We start from the raw sequence: 18,106 nt of genomic DNA, 5'->3' as shown, positions 1-18,106 counted from the left end.
CCCTGAGTTACAGCCTGCTGCGATAAACTGGTGACCTAGTAAGTAAAATGTTTCTCTGAGTTCTGAGAGCCCCTCTAGAAAGTTAGTTGAACCCAAGGAGAGGGTCGTTGGAACCTTGAATCTATAACCGGTTGGTCAGAAGCACAGGTGACAACCTGGACTTACAGTTGGCATTTGATGTAGGGGGTGGGGACTGAGCCCTTAACTTGTGGGATCCGACATCGTCTCCAGGCAGAGTGTCAGAAGTGAGTTGAACTGGATGACACCCAGCTGGTGTCTGAGAATTGCTTGGTGGTGGAGAACCCCGCCCCCACCTCCTAATTAGGTGCAGAAGCATCAGGTTGATGTACGCTCCAAACCAGTTACCACCCAGAAAATGGAAACGTCTCCACATGGAACAGGGTAACTTGCTATAGGGAGTCCTTGCTGCTTAAACTGGCCAACATCAGTAAGTGAAAACAGGCGGGAGGAAGGCAAAACACTGGGTGGCTGCAAGGTTCCCCACGAGCCAGATGACGAGCCCCTGTGTGTGTTCACGGGTGTGTGTATGTGTGCGTGCCTTTGTATTTGTGCCTGTGTATTTGTGTATTGTGCGTGTGTTTTGGTAATCATGGGATGATGTATCTGTTTCCTTCCTGTGACTCACTTGGTCCTTGGAGTGCTGCGTTGAAAAGGATGCAGAAACAGCATACAAGGGAAGGGCGTGCAGGGGACTTGAAGAGGGTGCGGCGGGCGTGGAGAAGGAAGTGCCAGCAAGCCAGCCCCATGTTCTGAAGCAAAAGACAGAGGCAGGTTTGGGGGAATGAAGCACCTACGCCCGACCACCAGCAGGTAGGCACAAGGGGGCTTTGCTCCACATACAGTTATTGACTTCTATTTGTGTTGTTGATGAATTTACACATTGTATCAATTTGAAGACTTGAGCTGGTTAATTGGATCTAATCCAAAAACTGGATTTGGATTTCTTATCTGTGGAAAGAGGCCTTATCTTCTAGCTCTGTTTTTGAAAGTTAGAAAGGAGAGTTTCTGTAAGAAAAGGAAGCCTGCAAATGCACTTGGAATCTTTCCATCAGCTTCCCTCTGGCTACAACGTCCCTACCCTGGGCTCAGACCAGCGCATCCCCAGGAGACGGGGGAGATGGGTGTTCTTACACAAAGAGCACTGTGAAACACAAGCACAGATAGCTCTCTACCCAGATACTCCAGAGTCTTGGAAGAAAGGAATATGCACAGATCTGTATGTTAGAATCAAGACCCAACTTAATCTCAGCTGGAGATTCTGAGAACAAGTATTTACCTAGAATCATTCTTTCTAGAACATTCTAGAGGACTCCAAAAATGATCCCCCCAAATCGGAAGTCCACCTGATTTTTTCCACCTGAAGAGCAGAGAATTGAGATTTGGGTGTCAGGCATACGGCCAAAGGACTGTGCAGGAACGGGTAACTCTTGCATAAACGTTTAAGAAAATGCCAGATTCTCAGCCGTTGCGTCCCTTTCAGAGCCAGTCGGTGATGCACCAAGCCATCAGCAGCTTGTACCAGCTCACAGGAGCTAATTACTAAAGTTTCAGGAATTTTGTGAGCTAGTTGGGTTTTTGGGGGGAGGGAAGGGTTAGGTAATTTTGTTTATTTATTTACTTTTTATTAAAGTTTTTCAAAATGGATGTACTGGGGATCGAACCCAGGACCTCACGCATGCTAAGCACGTGCTCTACCACTGAGCTACCCCCTCCCCCTCTGAGCCAGTTAAACATAGCTGTTATTAAAGATCAAAGTAGATAAACTCAGAAATAAATTATATGAAAAAGAGGTCATAAGTACTCAGTATTCATCACTTCCTGTTCATTTCACTGCTGTCAGTGCTATCGAGGCTACTTACATCTGCTGTGTCATGGTGGCGGAAATCTTACACAACGGTGGTGGTCACTGTGTATTTCTTCCCAACTCTGAATTTGGTGATGTCAGGTTGGTAGCTTGAACTGGCCATGGTGGAAATATTTACACCTTGGAAATCAGTAGGTGCTGGTCAGGGCTTTGCTTTTCCTCCAGGGAGCTGGTTGGTTAACAATTTCCAGCACACCACTGCTCAAACTCCTTACTACTCAGAGGGGAATGAAAACATGGCAGGAGGGTGTGATCCCTGCAGCCTAGGCAGGGGAAGGTGCAGAAGAGAAAAAGCATAAACCCACATGCTCCTTCCCCTGGCTGGAGGAAACACTTTGAAACAGAAAACTTGCACGGGGCATCCTCACTTTTTGCACTGCACATGCATCCCAGGTGAGCTCAATGCCTGCCCTTCCTGGCTTCAGCGGAGAAGTCATTACTGGGTCCAGAGACTGAGGCTGGATGACGGCATCCCGGGGAGTGGCCATCACAGGTCCTTTCTCCCCAGAATCCCAGGCCCTCCATCTGCAGTGAGCTCTGTGTTGCAGATGCTCCACCGGGCAGTGGGGACCTAGGGCGATGGAGCAGGACCCACAGAGGTGGTGCGTGCGCTGCAGCTCGGAGGAGGCAGGTGACCCACCGCCTCCCAGTGCAGGGCTTTCCAACTGAGACCTGGGTCTAGAAACAAGCCTGTGTGCTGAACTGAGGACGGTTTTTAGCTGCTAATGAAGATACATGAGATTAGGAAGAAACGGTGGCAGAAGCAATCTTTCAGAATGAAATAGGATAGAGCTTTGAGATTGGTAGGCATCTGACCTCAAATCCTGCCTCTGAAAGAACACAGGGAGGCAGAAACCCAGAACAGAATCCAAGTGGAGGAACCTGCAGGCACTCTTGGAGTGATAATGCTATTGGACTTGCTAGGTGAGTTTAGAACAGAAAGAGAGACACCTAAAATGCTAAGATTAAAAAGAGCGGAAACTGGGGGCACTCGGTGATAGCTATTTGATCTGAAAATTTAGCATCTGGGACCCAGCAACTCCTCATTACAAATACACTCACAAAGACGTCTGTGATGGGGAGAAGTAGCCACAACCTAAATGATCCTCGGTTAGGACCCAGGATATCCATGCAAAGACAAGCTCAGCAATCATGGAAAGAACATTCTAGGTTTGTAATTTTAAACTTGGAGAAATGTCACTATATGGGTTTAATAAACTAGAGAAAGAGAAAGTAGGAGACGGAGTGACAGAGTAGATTATGTGCACAGAAGATGCCTGGAATGGGAAATCCCAAACTGGTAACAGTGCAAACCTTTGGGATGTAAGACCGGGGAGAGGAGCTTTCATACCGATTTCATCTACTTTTGTCTTGTACTTGCTTTTCTTTTTCTAATTAAAGAGCGAGAAATGATGTCTGGTGTTCAGGTATTCATAGTGGGTCCTTGCCCCCTGCTGGCCCAGGAGGGGTCGGAGCTGGACCCTGTGCTCTGCCCGTGGACTCTCCCTCATTTTGCAGGCAGAGGTGCCAGTGTCTGAGCTGCAGCTCCATACCAGGCAAACCCACAGACGAACGACACGTGAGAAGACCCAACGCCCGCGCAGCTGAGTGCTCTTCCCTCTTAATACCTGCTTCCCCGCTGGAAGTCTAAAACTAATTAGTTTTCTAATTCATTTATTTTTATTGAAGTAGAGTTGATTCACAATGTTGTGTTAGTTTCAGGTGCACAACAAAGTGATTCAGTTATACGCATACATATATATCTATTCTTTCTCAGATTCCTCTCCATTACAGGTTATTACAAGGTATTGAATATAGTTCCCTGTGCTGTACAGTAGGTCCTTGTTGTTTACGTTCTATATAGTGGTGTGTACGTGTTAATCCTAAATTCCTAATTTATCCCCCACCTTGCATCCCTTTCTTCTTTGGTAACCACAAGTTGTCTTCTGTGACTGTGAGTCTGTTTCTGCTTTGTAAAGAAGTTCATTTGTATCAGTTTTTTTTAGATTCCACATATAAGTGATATCATATTTGCCTTTCTTTGTCTGACTGATGTCACTTAATATTGATAATCTCTACGTCCATCAATGTTGCTGCAAATGGCATGATTTCATTTTTTATGGCCGAGTAGTATTCTGTTGTACATATTTACCACATCTTCTTCATCCAGTCATCTGTCAATGGACATTTTGGTTGTTTCCATGTCTTGGCTATTGTAAATAGTGCTGCTATGAACATTGGGGTGCATGTATCTTTTTAAATTAGTGTTCCCTCCAGATACATGCCCAGGAGTGGGATTGCTTGGTCATATGTCTATTTTTAGTTTTTTAAGGAACCTCACACTGTTCTCCATAGTGGCTGCACCAAACTGCATTCCCGCCAGCAGTGTAGGAGGGTTCCCTTTTCTTCACACCCTCTCCAGCATTTATCATTTGTGGGCTTTTTGATGATGGCCATTCTGACTGGTGTGAGGTGATACCTCACTGTAGTTTTGATTTGCTTTTCTCTGTAAAACCAACTAATTTTTTTTTTAAGAGAAAAGGCACTAGCGCAACTTACGAGTTTGTGGAGACAAACCCGCCCGAGGCAGTGGAGGCTGTTCTGCGTCCCTGCTGGGCCACAGCAAATGCGCAGCTCTGCTCTGCTCTGCTGCGTTCGGAGGATGCAGGTGCTGCCCTGGGCGGGCACAGAGCTGCCCTGAGGAGACCCGCGGGGAAGGGAATCTCAGTGGGGCTGGCCTTGGTGATGTCAGCACACTCCTGGAACGGACGTGCTGGTGTGTTTTCTCCTGAAAATCCCCTCCAGATCTGGGGTGTATTCATTTCCAAGTCACCAGAAATTCAGAGACTTAAAACAACACTTGCTTATTAGCCCACAGCTCCCATGGGTTGGAAGTGCGGCAGGTTCCACGGGTCTGACCCCCACCTCGAGGTGTGTGCATGCTGCGGGCCTTTCTGCAGGCCCTGCGGAGAGCCTGCTTCAGGCTCTGTTGGGCTGTGGCAGGTCCAGATCCTTGCGGTCGTGGGGCCGAGATCCCTGCTTCCTTGCTGGCTACACACTGAGGGCCATTCCCAGTTCTTAGAGACCCCCACCCCAACATGCCCTGGTTCCCAGCCCCTTCCTCCACCTCCAAAGCCGGCGACAGCGGATTGAATGCTTCTCACCCTTCCAATCTCTCCTGCCCCTCCTTCCAGGGTCACACCCCTGTGACCCACCCCGTGCCTCCCTCCTCCCTTTCTGGGGGTCCTGCAATGGCACTGGGCCCACCTGGATGAACCCATCTCCTCTTTTAACCTTGACGACGCCCGCGAAGTCCCCTTTGCCTGGCAAGCGAGCGCGTTCCCAGGCTCCAGGTAATAGAGCATGCGTGTCCTGGGGGCCACATTCGGCCGACCCCCCCCAAGATGGCCCTCTTGATAGCATGGGCAGCTGTCAGCCCAGGGGAGAGAAGGCTCGGGAGTGAGGACCTCATGACCAGCGAACTTGCCGCCTCTTTAACCCGGGTTCTGGTTCTGGGAAGTCCATTTGGCTTTAGTTCCACTCTCAGTGGCTTCAAACCAAAACAACTGCAATCAGACTGAATAAGGAGTGTGAGCTGGGGGGGGTGGGAATGGAAACTGGAGAGAACTCAAGAGGAATCACTGTCTCACAGTCCTGCCTGGTTTGGGCCTGTTCAGAGACTCAAGATCTTCCAGGATATGATTTTCTGACTTAGAAATTATCTATAGAAAAAATGCTCAATATCGCTAATTATCAGAGAAATGCAAATCAAAACTACAGTGAGATATCACCTCACACCAGTCAGAATGGCCATCATTCAAAAGTCCACAACTGATAAATGCTGGAGAGGCTGTGGAGAAAAGGGAACCGCCCCAACACACACTGTTGGTGGGAATGTACTTTGGTGCAGCGACTATGGAAAACAGCATGGAGAGTCCTTAAAGAACTAAAAATAGACTTACCATGTGATCCAGCAATCCCCTCCTGGGTATATATCTGGAAAAGATGAAAACTCTAATTTGAAAAGATACATGCACCCCAATGTTCACAGCAGCACTATTTACAGTAGCCAAGACATGGAAACAACCAAAATGTCCATGAACAGATGACTGGATAAAGAAGTTGTGGTATATTTATATATGTACATATACGTGTGTGTGTGTGTGTGTGTATATATATATATATAAATATAAATATAATGGAATACTACACAGCCTTAAAAAAGAATAAAATAATGCCATTTGCTGCAACATGGATGGACCTAAAGATTGTCATTTTAAGAAGAATATTAATCAAGAAAATCACCATAGTTGACCTCTACCTATGCAAGCCACTTACATCTAGGAACTTATCCAAACATCGCCCAGGCTTGTCATCTTGGGACAGAAGAAAGAATATGCAGATACAAAAAAAGTAGCAAGAATCTAAGGACTGGAGGCATGAACTCAATGCAAGTCAAAGTTTCACCTACAATTGAACAAAATCCCGTCCTCCCATGAGTCTGGAATTAATATCCATTATTGGTTTCACTTCAGTCTTCAAGATTTAAAGTTCTGTGCGTATTGCCAAGGAAGTTGCATTATATCCTTTGGTTCCCTATTGTTATTCTAAGTTTGGCTTATTTGTGGATGAATTCATGGGCAGATCGTTCTAGAAAATATGATATAGCTAAGAAGAACTGGATAGGTGATGAGAATGGAAACTCATAAACAAATGTGGATGGCATTTCATTTCTGATTACAAGGGAGAGCACCAGATCTAGATGGTGGATTGAACCCTTGGTTTATCCATCTTCCTCCCCCAAATCTCATTTAAATGACAGAATAAATATTTAAATAACAGAAGCATTTAAAATGTAGTGGTGAGTATACAGAGGTTTATTATGTTATTTTCTCTACATCGATGTATGTAGAGAAATTACATAATAAATCTTAAGAAGAAGGAGGAGGAGGAGGAACTCAGAGTAATGCTGGAAAAGAGATGAGAAATTCTTTAAAATCTATGAATGAGATACAGTAGATAGGATGGAAGTGATAAAAGCTTAGTCAGAACTGAAACAGCTCACAGCCCATTGGGGGTACAAAAAAAGTAAATGAATTAATTTTTCAGAAACTTCCCGAACTCACAGAGCAGGCTGGGGCTGGGAGTCAGCTGCTAGGTTCCAGAAGGGCCCAGGCCCCTGCTGTAAGTCTCTGTCCTCGTGAGAGCATCGAGGTCCTGGCCCAGGGAGCTCCCAGCCACCACATCAGCATGGAGGGGTAAAAAGCGAGGAGTCTCCACACAGCAGTGAGAGCCCCTAATTTCATGTTTCTTCAAGGGCATCCTTGTCCCAGGAGCACAGCAGCCCCTGAGAACGTGTCAGAGAGGCACACTCCCAGACACCGCCCCCAAATCCTCCAAATCAGAGATGTAGCCGGAGAGACTGGGCAAGCTGTGTTTCAGCACATCTTTCAAGTGACTCTGACACACACTCACACACCCTGCTCCCAGGCTAACTGCCATCTCTCTTCCTGCACCGAAGAGAATCCGCAGTCCACTAACCAATACCCCATCCACGTAAATGACAGAAAGACCCCTCTCCGTACTGGCCAATATTCACCTCCTTGCAGCCACAGGCAACACTGCAGCCAGGCTCTGCCTTTCAGGAACATTTATGACAGGAGAATTGAAACAGTGACTTCTCATTTATAAGGGGTGCTCACAACAGCTGTTGATACTGATAAATCTAGATCTTCACTGATAGCTATGAAACCACATACAGGAGTTATAAGACTTTGGAGGAAAATCAAGTGTCTGTAAGTGGCAAGCATTGCGAATGACTTGCAAGAAACAAGGTACAATGGAATATTACTCAGTCATTAAAAAGAATGAAATTATGCCATTTGCAGCAACATGGATTACATTAAGTGAAATAAGTCAGACAGAGAAAGACAAATATCATACGATGTCACTTATATGTGAAATCTAAAAAAACCCCACAGAATTTATTTACAAACCAGAAATAGACTCACAGACATAGAAAAAGACTGTGGTTACCAGCAGAGAAAGGTGGAGGAGGGATAAATTAGGAGTTTGGGATTAATAGATACACATTATTATATATAAAATAAATAAACAACAAGTACCTACTGTATAGCACAGGGAACTTTTTTCAATTTCTTGTAATGAAGCTGTAATGGAAAAGAATCTGAAACAATATAAACATATGTATATGTATAACTGAATTACTATACACATGAAACTAACATTGTAAATCAACTGCACTTCAATAAAAAAAAAAGATTAAAAAAAAGAAACATGGTTAAGACAAGAAAGAGAAAAAAGTCCTTTAAAAGCCTAATTAATACCCTCTGAGAACCAACACTACATTCAAGAAACAAGAACAGGCTGCTATGAAAATGATCAATTAGACGGTCACAGACAGTTCTGGGGAATTAAAAACAATAAAACAGCAAAAGGTAATAATATTTAAACAGGAGCCTCAGGGGAAGAATTGGATCATGAAATGGATGTAGCCGGAAAACAAATTTGTGTTTTAGAGCACAGACCATAAAGCAAGCTTACAAAGAGCACGATGTTCTGGAAGAAATGCGCCAGCCTGTCGTCTGCAGCTACAGGGGAAGGGAGGACTTTCCTATTTGACTTTAGTCACTCCCTGTTGTTTGAATTGTCCACAACGAGCATTTTCAGAAAAGCAATAAGCGTAAATTTGAATTGTAGAAGCCCGTTTATGAAAGCAGTATGCGTATGTTTCTGCAAGACCGAGTTTAAAGGGTGGTCGCCAAACTGTAAGCAGCTCTCCTCTCTAAGTGGTAGCTTTCAATAATTTGCATCTGCTTCTATAAATAGGTACTGTTCTTAGGGTGCACTCTAGTCCATCCGGTGCAGATGATCCGGTTTGCAGAGGACTGGCCACACGGCATTGGGAACCAGGAGATGCCTCACTTCCAGGTGGGGCTGGGCCGTGAGTGCTGGGCTGGCCTTTGAGTTGGGAACTGACTGAGCTGCGGGATGTAGAGAAGGCTCTCCAGAGGAAGCTGGATAGGGTTGCCTTGAGGTCCCTGCCAGCTGGGAGAAGAGCACGCTGCAGGGCTCTCCTTTGAACCTGCAGCTCATGCACAACCCTGTGCTGCTTGTTGTTTGGGTTTTATTATGATTTTAATGCCATCTGTCATCTCTTTGCCCTCAGTGACTCTTGGGTTCTAAAGAGTTACCAGCTACATCATTGCTTTGTAAAAAACCACCCCAAAACCACCCCAAAACTTAGTGGCTTAAAAAAACCGATCATATTACTTCCTGCAAACTCGTAGTTTGCCTGCCCAGGCTCAGCTGGGCTTGTGCGTACATCTGTGAGCTGGCGGGAGGCAAGGTGGTCCAGGATGGTCTTGGCTAAGAAGATGCAGCCCTGCTCCACGTGGTCTGTCATCCTCCAGCTGGCTAGAGCCTGGGCTTGTTTTCCCGGTGGAGGCAGGGCTCAAGTAAGAGAGCAGAGGAGCACAAAGTCTCTTGAAGCCAAGGTTCAGATGCTTCCACCACATTTATTGGCTCAAGCAAGTCATAGACCAGTCTGCATTCATGGGAAGCGGAAAACAGACTCCGACTGTCGACGTAAAGAGTGCCAAGTCACATCGCGGAAGGGCGCGAGCGTGGGAAGGAGTAGAAAACTGGGGCCATTTTGGCACTGGATCCACTGAAAGTCTATTATGTAGCCCAGCTGGGGTGGCCCACACTCTGTGCAGAAGCACGCAGAGCTGAGCACACATGCTTACACCATCGGGCCTTTTGGGAACTGCATTTTGCCATTAGGTAGTTTTTGGTGAAAGGAGTTCAGTCGTGATGGGTGCCCGGGGCCCCCTCTCTGTCTGGTCTGTCCCGTCTGTCTTCTCCTGCCCAGCAGGGAGCCTCTCACAGGCTACAGAGGTTCCAGTTTCCCAGAGTGAGCCCCCTGGTCCCTGCCAAGGACGAGCTCATCACGCCCTTCTGTTTCTTCCTTTAGAGCGTCTTCCCTTCACTAGTGAAGGGGAAAACGCCTTTCATCCAAACCAATGAAAAGTTTCTATCCTGAAACACAAGGTTATCAATTCTATAGCAGTGCTGTCCAGTAGGGTTTTCTGGGATGACAGAGAAGTTCCATGCCGGGTTAGCCTGTATGGTAGCCTCTCGCCCCTCATAAGAGAACTTTATTGTTTTATTGCCCTAAATGACTTTTTCTACCAAAGGTGAAGAGAAAGAGGATCAATGGAGTGAAGGGGGGTGGGGGAGACCCATTTCACCAGACTTACCATTGAAAAAAAGAAAGAGAGCTTTTTTAAATTTCAGAATGCAAAGAAAGCAGATGACAGATGGGGGAGCCTCTTTGGAAATGTTGACTCTCTTGCACAAAGCCATTCCGGCAAATTCTTTCTGCGTGAAGAGTCCGGCCATGTTTGTGGGCAGTCCGCTGCAGACGTGCCCTCTTCTCTCGGCAGAAGAAAAAGCAGTGCAGCTTCCTTGTCAACCGCTGGGTCGGGGAAACAACGGTGTCCTTTGGTTCCACTGGCTCTCTTCTGAGCCAAATGATGACGTCACTGAAGCATCTGATTTTTGTCCCCCTACATAAAAGAAGATTAATGGCTAAAACCACAAGAGGGCCTGTTGTTTTGCCAGCCTTGTGTAAGTCTGTGGTTAAAATACTCTCTTTCACAAAAGGCAACATTGCCCCAGAGGTAACAAAAGCCCCTTCTTATGTGATGTGCCTTCCCGTCCCTGAGAAAGACCACCCATGGGGAACGGAGCCATGCCCACGCTCAATGCCCCTGATTGTCCCAGGGCCGGATTCCTCACCATTAGTCCCAGCTGCCAGGAAATCGGCACCTCACAGGGAACAGCCAAGGTGAAACTAAACCATTTGGGCTACGGTCAGAAAAAACTTCAATTCGCGAAATCCAAGGATCTTTAAGGCTGCTGGAACTTGACGCTTAGAGTTTCAAGGCCGGCCGGTGCCCCACTCTTAGTCAGCTGGGCTTCGTGCTCTTTTTTCAAAAGGTGATGAGTGAAGACAGCATCCGAGAAGCAATGTATAGACTTATTTCTGAGACTGTGATTCCACCATCTTATTACGTTACCTGTCCTGGGGCCCCTGGCGTTTCCCAGCTATGAGCAGAGGTCCCCCGCAGTTCCAAGGGCTTTGCCGAGGCTGGGAGGGCAGTGGGTGCCCGTGGGTGGCTTCTCCACACGGACAGCCAGCTGCTCCCACATGAACAATAACGACTCCAGGCTGTCCGACAGTCTAGTCCTTGGGCGGCTCCGAACATCAGTTCTACAAAGTGAATACGGGATGGGAGGGTTCCTCTCTTAACTAGAGTTGGCAAGGATGTTAGTGTTTACATAAACAACAGTAAGACGGGTAACTCATGGCTTTAAAAAAAACGCCTTTCATCCAAACCAATGGAAAGTTTCTATCCTGAAACACAAGGTTATCAATTCTATAGCAGTGCTGTCCAGTAGGACTTTCTGGGATGACAGAGAAGTTCCATGCCGGGTTAGCCTGCACGGTAGCCACAAGTCACATCTGGCTACTGAGCGCCTGTGATGTGGCTTCCGCAACCGAGGACCCGACTTTCACATTTTATTTTAATCAATTTAAATGTGAATAGCTCAAAGTTTCTTCTATATAGCACAAGGAACTATGTTCAAAATCTTGTAATAACCTTCAAAAACATGAAAATGAATACATGTATGTATGTGCACGACTGGGACATGGTGCTGCACACCAGAAGCTGACACGTGGTAACCGATGGTACTTCAAAAAAATAAATTGAAAAAGGAATTTTAATGTGAATAGCTCCGTGTGTCCTCCATGCAAGTTTTGCAGTCCTGTAGCTCCTTAGAAAGTTTCACAGACACTTGACATACGACCCAGCAATTCTGCCTCCAAATATTTATCCAGGAGGAATGAAAGCGTATGAACACAGAGTGAATTTTATTCAAGTGTTTGTAGCAGCTTTATTCATCAGCGCTAGAAACTGCAGAAAAGCTCAAGTGTCTATTGACTGGTGAGTGGAAAAACGGACTGCGGTTTATGCCTCCAGGGGAAGGCCACCCGGAGGTAAAAAGGAACGCACTTTGGACACGGGGAAATGTTACACTAAGTAAAAGAAGCCGGACTGAATAATTGTATGATTCAGTTTATCTAGAAAAGGCAAAACTTCAGTGACATAAAGCAGGTCAGGGGCTGCCCGGGGGTGGAGGCTGGGAGATGCGGGGAGAGGGCGGCCGCCAAGGGGCTTTCCGGGGACGGAAATGCTCTATGTCACGAATGCAGCTGTGGTTACACGACCATACACAGCCGTCACAAGACTCACTGCACTGTGCGCTTACAGTTGGTGCTTTATGTTATATAAATGAGATGCCCATAAAGCTGGTTTTTAAAAACTCCCTATAGCTTTTTAAATGAAAATTATGAAATGTCTTTCCTATAGGTTTCTCGATTACTTCTCTATTGACCTGCTTAGGTGAACACAGGAAACACTGAGGCAAGCGGCTGGGGGCTCCTTCAAGCCAGCGGGGGAATTTACAGCCTCCTGGTTCTCTCAAGTCCACCATGTGAAAGAACAGCTCGGCACACTTGGAATCATAGTTCCGTGAATGTGACAGTGAAGTCGGTCAGACAGCAGGCATGATGGCTTCACCTGCTACCTTTGCACTCTCTGAACTGGATTGCTTGACGCTCAGTGTAGACCCAACACCAGGGCTGTAGAAAGTGTGCCCTCTGGGAGCCTGCCACCGCTGGCTGGACTGCGCGGCAGGGACGGGAGCTGCGTGCACAGACTCACATTGATGCAGACCCAGCCACTGGTCTCACTACAGTTACTGTGTCACCCAGCTGGGAAGGTGGAGGGCAGGACCCCGCACGTGTGTGCCGTGGCGTCGAAGACGTGGAATGGATCCAAGTCCTCAACCACCGTGGAAGAGAGGTGCTGTCAACCCCGGGGCGGGAGGCCCGGAGCAGACAGTGATCTCAGATGTGGAGGTGGGGACTGAAATAATCAGCGGGCACTGACGAAGGAGGCTGCCCTGGGAAACAGGAAATGGGGGTGGCGAGCAGGGACAGGGAACCTCGCTGTCTCCTGTAGAGTGAATGGTCGGTCCTTTCAGACTGTGGGTGCGTGTGAGACTCTGATCATATAACAACTAAGTGGAAAAAATTAACCATAAGAGGTGGCCTGGACTCTTGCCCCTAGTTCCTCCAGGTCCTAGAGCTAATTATCTTCTCTGGCTTTCTGCTGGCAAGAGTGATTCCCAGGTGTGGCGACCTCTCAATGCCCCCGGGGCACTGGCCGTTCTCGGGTCCCCGGCCCCTCTTTGCACTCTGAGCTGTGCCTGGGTGATTCCTAATTGTTCAGGGTAAGAAGGCCGAGCCTTCTGAAAGGTGCAGAAGGCCCCTGAGACACACCTCTGTGTCCACTTCAGGGGCTCTCCAGTAGGTCTCACTCTGATAAGAGGAGCTCCCTGTACTGTGACGGGGAACTGTCCCACCACAGGTGTCCCCTTCTGTGTCTCACTCTCTCTAAGCTGTGACCGATGGGCCCAGCTGCCATCCATCCACTGGGCACTGAGGGGACCAGCGAGGCCCCTTTGATGATTCCCGTCTGCCTGGTGGGCCCACGAGGCTCGGAAGGACAATGCTTCACTGAAGAAATTCAAGAGCGGCTCTTCTCTGAATTCATTCTGAACGACGTCAAGTCCCCTTAAGTCCAGCCATCAACCCAGGAAACACGTTTCCATGAGAGATTATGGCGACGTTGCATTTGGTTGACACCTTTATTTCATTTGACGTGTCCTAACCATTTCAGCGTCCCCAGGACTAGATGCGCGGCCTGACACGCATTAGGTGCTCTAGAAATGTTTGTGAAGGGAGCACGGGCAATACAAAGTGGCTTATTTCTCATTACCTCCTTCTAAGAAAGGTGATATCTGAGAAATGACTTCCGGCTGAGACCTGTTAACAAGCACGCGTCCAGTCCTGCACCGGACACTAGGAACAGAGGGTAAAGCAGATTTAAAAACTACGGTGTGTGCGTGCTCCCCCTGCCCGCCAGGCACCCGCGGGCCTGGGGGGAAGCCTGGTGAGGAAGAAGTATTTGCGGTGTCATGTTAGTTACCAAACCAAACTCGGGTCCCCTCGCCCAGGTGCGGTAAATCCAAGCTGCTGACCCCGGCTTGTGGTGAAGGAAAGCGCAGAGTCCGGGGTAGCTGGTGCTTAAAACACTTCAACTGTCCGGTGGTTTCTGGGCAACAGTTTTTACAGGCAAAATCTGGGGGGAGGTCTGGGGTGTGTGACCTTCCTCTGACCGGCTGCTGGTGAGGTCAGCCTTCAGGTTCCTAGCGGTCTAGGGTCCGCGTGCTTGTGCTCAGCCTGAAGTTTCCACCCTCCACCGGGGTGGGTCTTAGTTCCCATCAAAGAACTCAGAGACCTGTATCAGGTGGCTCTGTACACCCCTTTGGGAGGGACCAGGACCCTGCCCGTCCCCGCACGACTGTTCCTTGATTGCCTTTCCTTTGTCTGCACCCCCTCCCTGCCCTAGTTAGGGACTGTTTGAATCTGCCCTTTGGAACCCAGGGAAGGTCTAGGAGGCTGAAACCTTTTTCCTACAAGCAAGAAATGGGGAGAAGGAAGGGCTTTTGTACCTGGGAGGGCCCCACAGGGTCCTGCTCATTTTCAATACAATGTGTGCAAAAGAGCTCAAGTCTGCCAGGTGGGGTGCGGGGAGGTGACACTCACTGTCTGGTTTTCTCTGTGACTTTGGCGGCAGAAACTTCCGAGAGAAATGGGAAGCAGGCAAGGAGTGTGGTGTCTGGGGAGGGACATAAAGGTTTGAAACAGCATGACAATGCAGGGAGAGGGGCGGACACCAGTGTGTGACCGCTGAGAGTCCCTGAGTGCTCACCAGGGCCGGAGACCACAGATCACTGTGCTGGTGTGAGTTCCTGACACGCACTCAGGGGTTGAAGCATCAACATGGGGCATGAGACATGTGAGCCTGCGAGGGACAGGGAGGCTGTGGAGCTGGGTCCCTGCAGTAGAGGGGCGGTGAGAATCGGGGCTGGATGACACGGAGGCGAGGCCTCACAGGGAGGAGCCTGGAATCTGCTTGTAGCCAAGAGGGTGCCCGTCTCCCACTCACCACTCTAGTCCCCTCTCGGTGGGCTTTGGAAGAACAGAGCATCTCCACCGACAGAACAGAGCAGAGGGAGACCCCGGGGAGGGTCCATCCAGGTGAGGAGGCAGGAGACCCTGGAAAGTGTTTGTTCATCACTCTGGGCAAGGGCTCCAGGTGGCAGAGGGAGACGGCATGGAGGGGGAAGCCTGAACAGCCCCAGGGTGAGTTTTCAGGAGAGGAGACAGGGGAGTGCTGGGGACAGCTGGGAGGAAGATGGGACCAGATATGGTGGGACTGTCTGCAGAGAGGTTTTGAGAAGGTAACCCCAGCGTAGAGGCGGAGGACACCCAGGAGGGAGCCCGGGTCTTGGCACCTGGACATAGAGAGGTTTCTTTTCCTAATACACGTGTGTACTTTGGTTTGTCAGGCCACAGCCCAAGGAAATACAATGGGCTCATCCTTTAACCCAAACTGCAACAGACAACCAACAACCTTGAAGCTGTGTCCACCGTCACTCTCTGAAGGTGTCCAGTAAAATCTGCTTGTCTCTCGAATTGAGTCTTATTTTGGCTTTGATTTTATTCATTCTATTTTAAGTTTGCAAACTGCCACACAGCTTTTTAAAAGACCTGTACACAGACTAAATCAAAACAACAGACGAATTCCTCGCCCTCTTGTAGTTCAGTGCTTAGGTACAGTCAAGTCCCAAATGATAAATTAGCTTAATAACTAGTAATTATTTGTTGCCTATTGAATCCCTTTGGGATGTAAGCTAAACATAAATGGGAACAAACTGTTTTACTTTAGGAGACAAAGAAATGAACAAACCAGAGCTCATTTTTAAAGTTACTTTTTGAAAATGGCAAGAGGGCCGTGCAACTGGCAGAATAATGACCTCTCTGCTTCTCCCCAGTGTCCATGTTTTAATCTCTGAAACCCAATCTCTGATCTTAAGGGTCTTGAGAGAAGGAGATTTTTCTAGATTCTCTGGTAGGGCCAGTGCAAGGACAAGGGCTTTTACAAGAGGAGGGCAGGGGTCTGAGTCAGAGTCAGCGACGGGATGGCAGAGGCGCTTTGGTGACGGAGGAGGGGCTGCAAGCCACTGAGAGCAGGCAGCCTGTCGGAGCCAGAACAGGCAAGGAGCGGCTTCTCTTCTACAGCTTCCAGAAGGAACGCAGCTCTGCTGACGTCTTGACTTTAGCTCAGTGAGGCCCATGTCAGACTTCTAACCTCTAGAGCGATAACACATCTGAGTCGTTTAAAGCCTCTAAGTTTGTGGTAACGTGTTTGGGCAGCCCTGGGATACTGACACCAGCCCAGATGTTATTATGAAACGTGACCCCTGAAAAGCAAAGCGCCTCCGAACAGACCCTGAACTCACACCTAAGGTAGGTCAAGTTTCCTCTCCGGTCCACCCCTGGTGCCTTATCCAGACTCCAAACTAATGAGAACATTCCACGTGCTTGAAGCTGGTCACAGCCTTAGTAAAGGCACAGTGGCTGCAACGCGAGGCCTTCGGTCCAGCTCGCTCGTGTGCTCCGAGGTCGAGAGGACCCAGCCCCGCTGAGGACCTGCCTACCCATCCATGCCTGGGGCCCTGGGCGTCCAGCTGTGTTTGTGGCCAGGCTGGGCACTCCATCCCCACCCAGTGCAAACGGGTCTTTGCCCTGACACTGCCTGCTGGCCCCCTGCACCCAGTGCACCCTCTAAACGTTCACAGGCTCTGGGGATTTGACAGGCCTCATTGGGAAGCTTTAATCTGTTTACCACAGGGCTTTAGCGCCAATTTTGAAGAAGAATAACTTTGATTTGCTAAAAAAAAAAAGTTCTGTTTATTTCCCTGTCTCCCAAATTAGAACGATTTATTACAGTGTACCTTTAGCTTTAGTCCCAAAGAAACTCAATATGCAACTAACGATTACTAGTTATTAGGGTAATTTTTCATTTAGGATTTCAGGGAGCTGGAGAGACTTCGTCGAGGCGTGAACAGAGCTGGACTTGCAGTAGGTGCGGCTGCCGGGCCTGGGGATCCTGGGGAGGGAGCAGCAGAGCAGGGCGGCTGCGTATACCTGGAAGGTTCAGGAAGGGTTTTCCAGACCAGTTTTTGGAAAAAGCAGGCCTCCTTGCTGCCACTCCTTCTCCGGTACCAGACCCATCCTGCAGGTGGCGCTTCTATTTGCTGATTTGTTTGTTTACTTGGGCTGAGCAAAAGACACCTTCCCAGGCAATGGAAGAGTCTGCTGGGAGCAGACAATAAGACAGGGCGTGTGAAGCCCATTGAAAAGAATGATGAAACTAAAAGTCAGTCTGATTTTTATCACCATCTGGTGACAGCAATTCTAAGCCATCTCAGTGATAATAGTACTCCTAACGTGAATCTTTTTTTGGTCTGAATTGCAGAAAACCGTGGCAGTCACTGTTTCAGTGATATCTATGTAAGCTTCCAGTGAGCGCATTTATGAGTACTGACACCTTAATAAATACTGTATTCTGCACAGGAGTTAATTCAGAGACCTTCCGTCCACGCGGACGGGATTTCACAAGCTCACTCTGTGCTGTTTGGGTCTCCAACTCTGGGGCTACACGTCCTGTCTTTACTAGGAAACGTGAAGCAAATTGTGGCAGCAGAGTGAGGTAGAGACGGAGACGCAGACTCCAGCTCCTTCACTCCCTTGTGCTGGTTTTAGTTCACACCATCGCCTACTGATCGCAATTTGAAAACTAAATGTATCCTTTTATCATTGTTAATTGTTTCAAAACTAAAGAGTAAATCAAGAAAATACAATTTACAAAGCCAGTGTGATTTAGTAGTTGCCTAAATTGTATCTTCTGTAGATGTTTCCATTTTATTAAAATCCACTCATTGGTTTTTGGACAATTATTTACACAGAACATTATATCAGGCTGTAACCAAAGGATTGTTGACCTGAAACAAACAGACTGCCAGGTATTTCTCCAGCAAAGATGCGTTTACTCAGGCTCAGTAGAGAATTGCAGTTTGGGGTCTGCAACCATGGTGAGCCATATGCAGGTCCTCATATGGCAAGGGAGGTAGCCCGCTTTTATAGAGGGAATAGGA

General features: G+C 48.0%; 1 long non-coding RNA gene across 1 annotated transcript; it reads left to right on the top strand.

Annotated features, from left to right (window-relative positions):
* Positions 1 to 695: 695 nt before the first annotated feature.
* LOC116663811 lies at positions 696 to 16,852 on the top strand. Its single transcript, XR_004320167.1, has 2 exons — positions 696 to 831; positions 12,346 to 16,852. It is a non-coding gene; the product is annotated as an uncharacterized LOC116663811 (long non-coding RNA).
* Positions 16,853 to 18,106: the final 1,254 nt, after the last annotated feature.

This window comes from Camelus ferus, chromosome 5, assembly GCF_009834535.1.
Source record: "Camelus ferus isolate YT-003-E chromosome 5, BCGSAC_Cfer_1.0, whole genome shotgun sequence".
Taxonomy (NCBI): Eukaryota; Metazoa; Chordata; class Mammalia; order Artiodactyla; family Camelidae; genus Camelus; species Camelus ferus.
The sequence above is the reverse complement of the archived record's forward strand: the minus strand, read 5'-3'. Positions and strand labels throughout refer to the sequence as shown.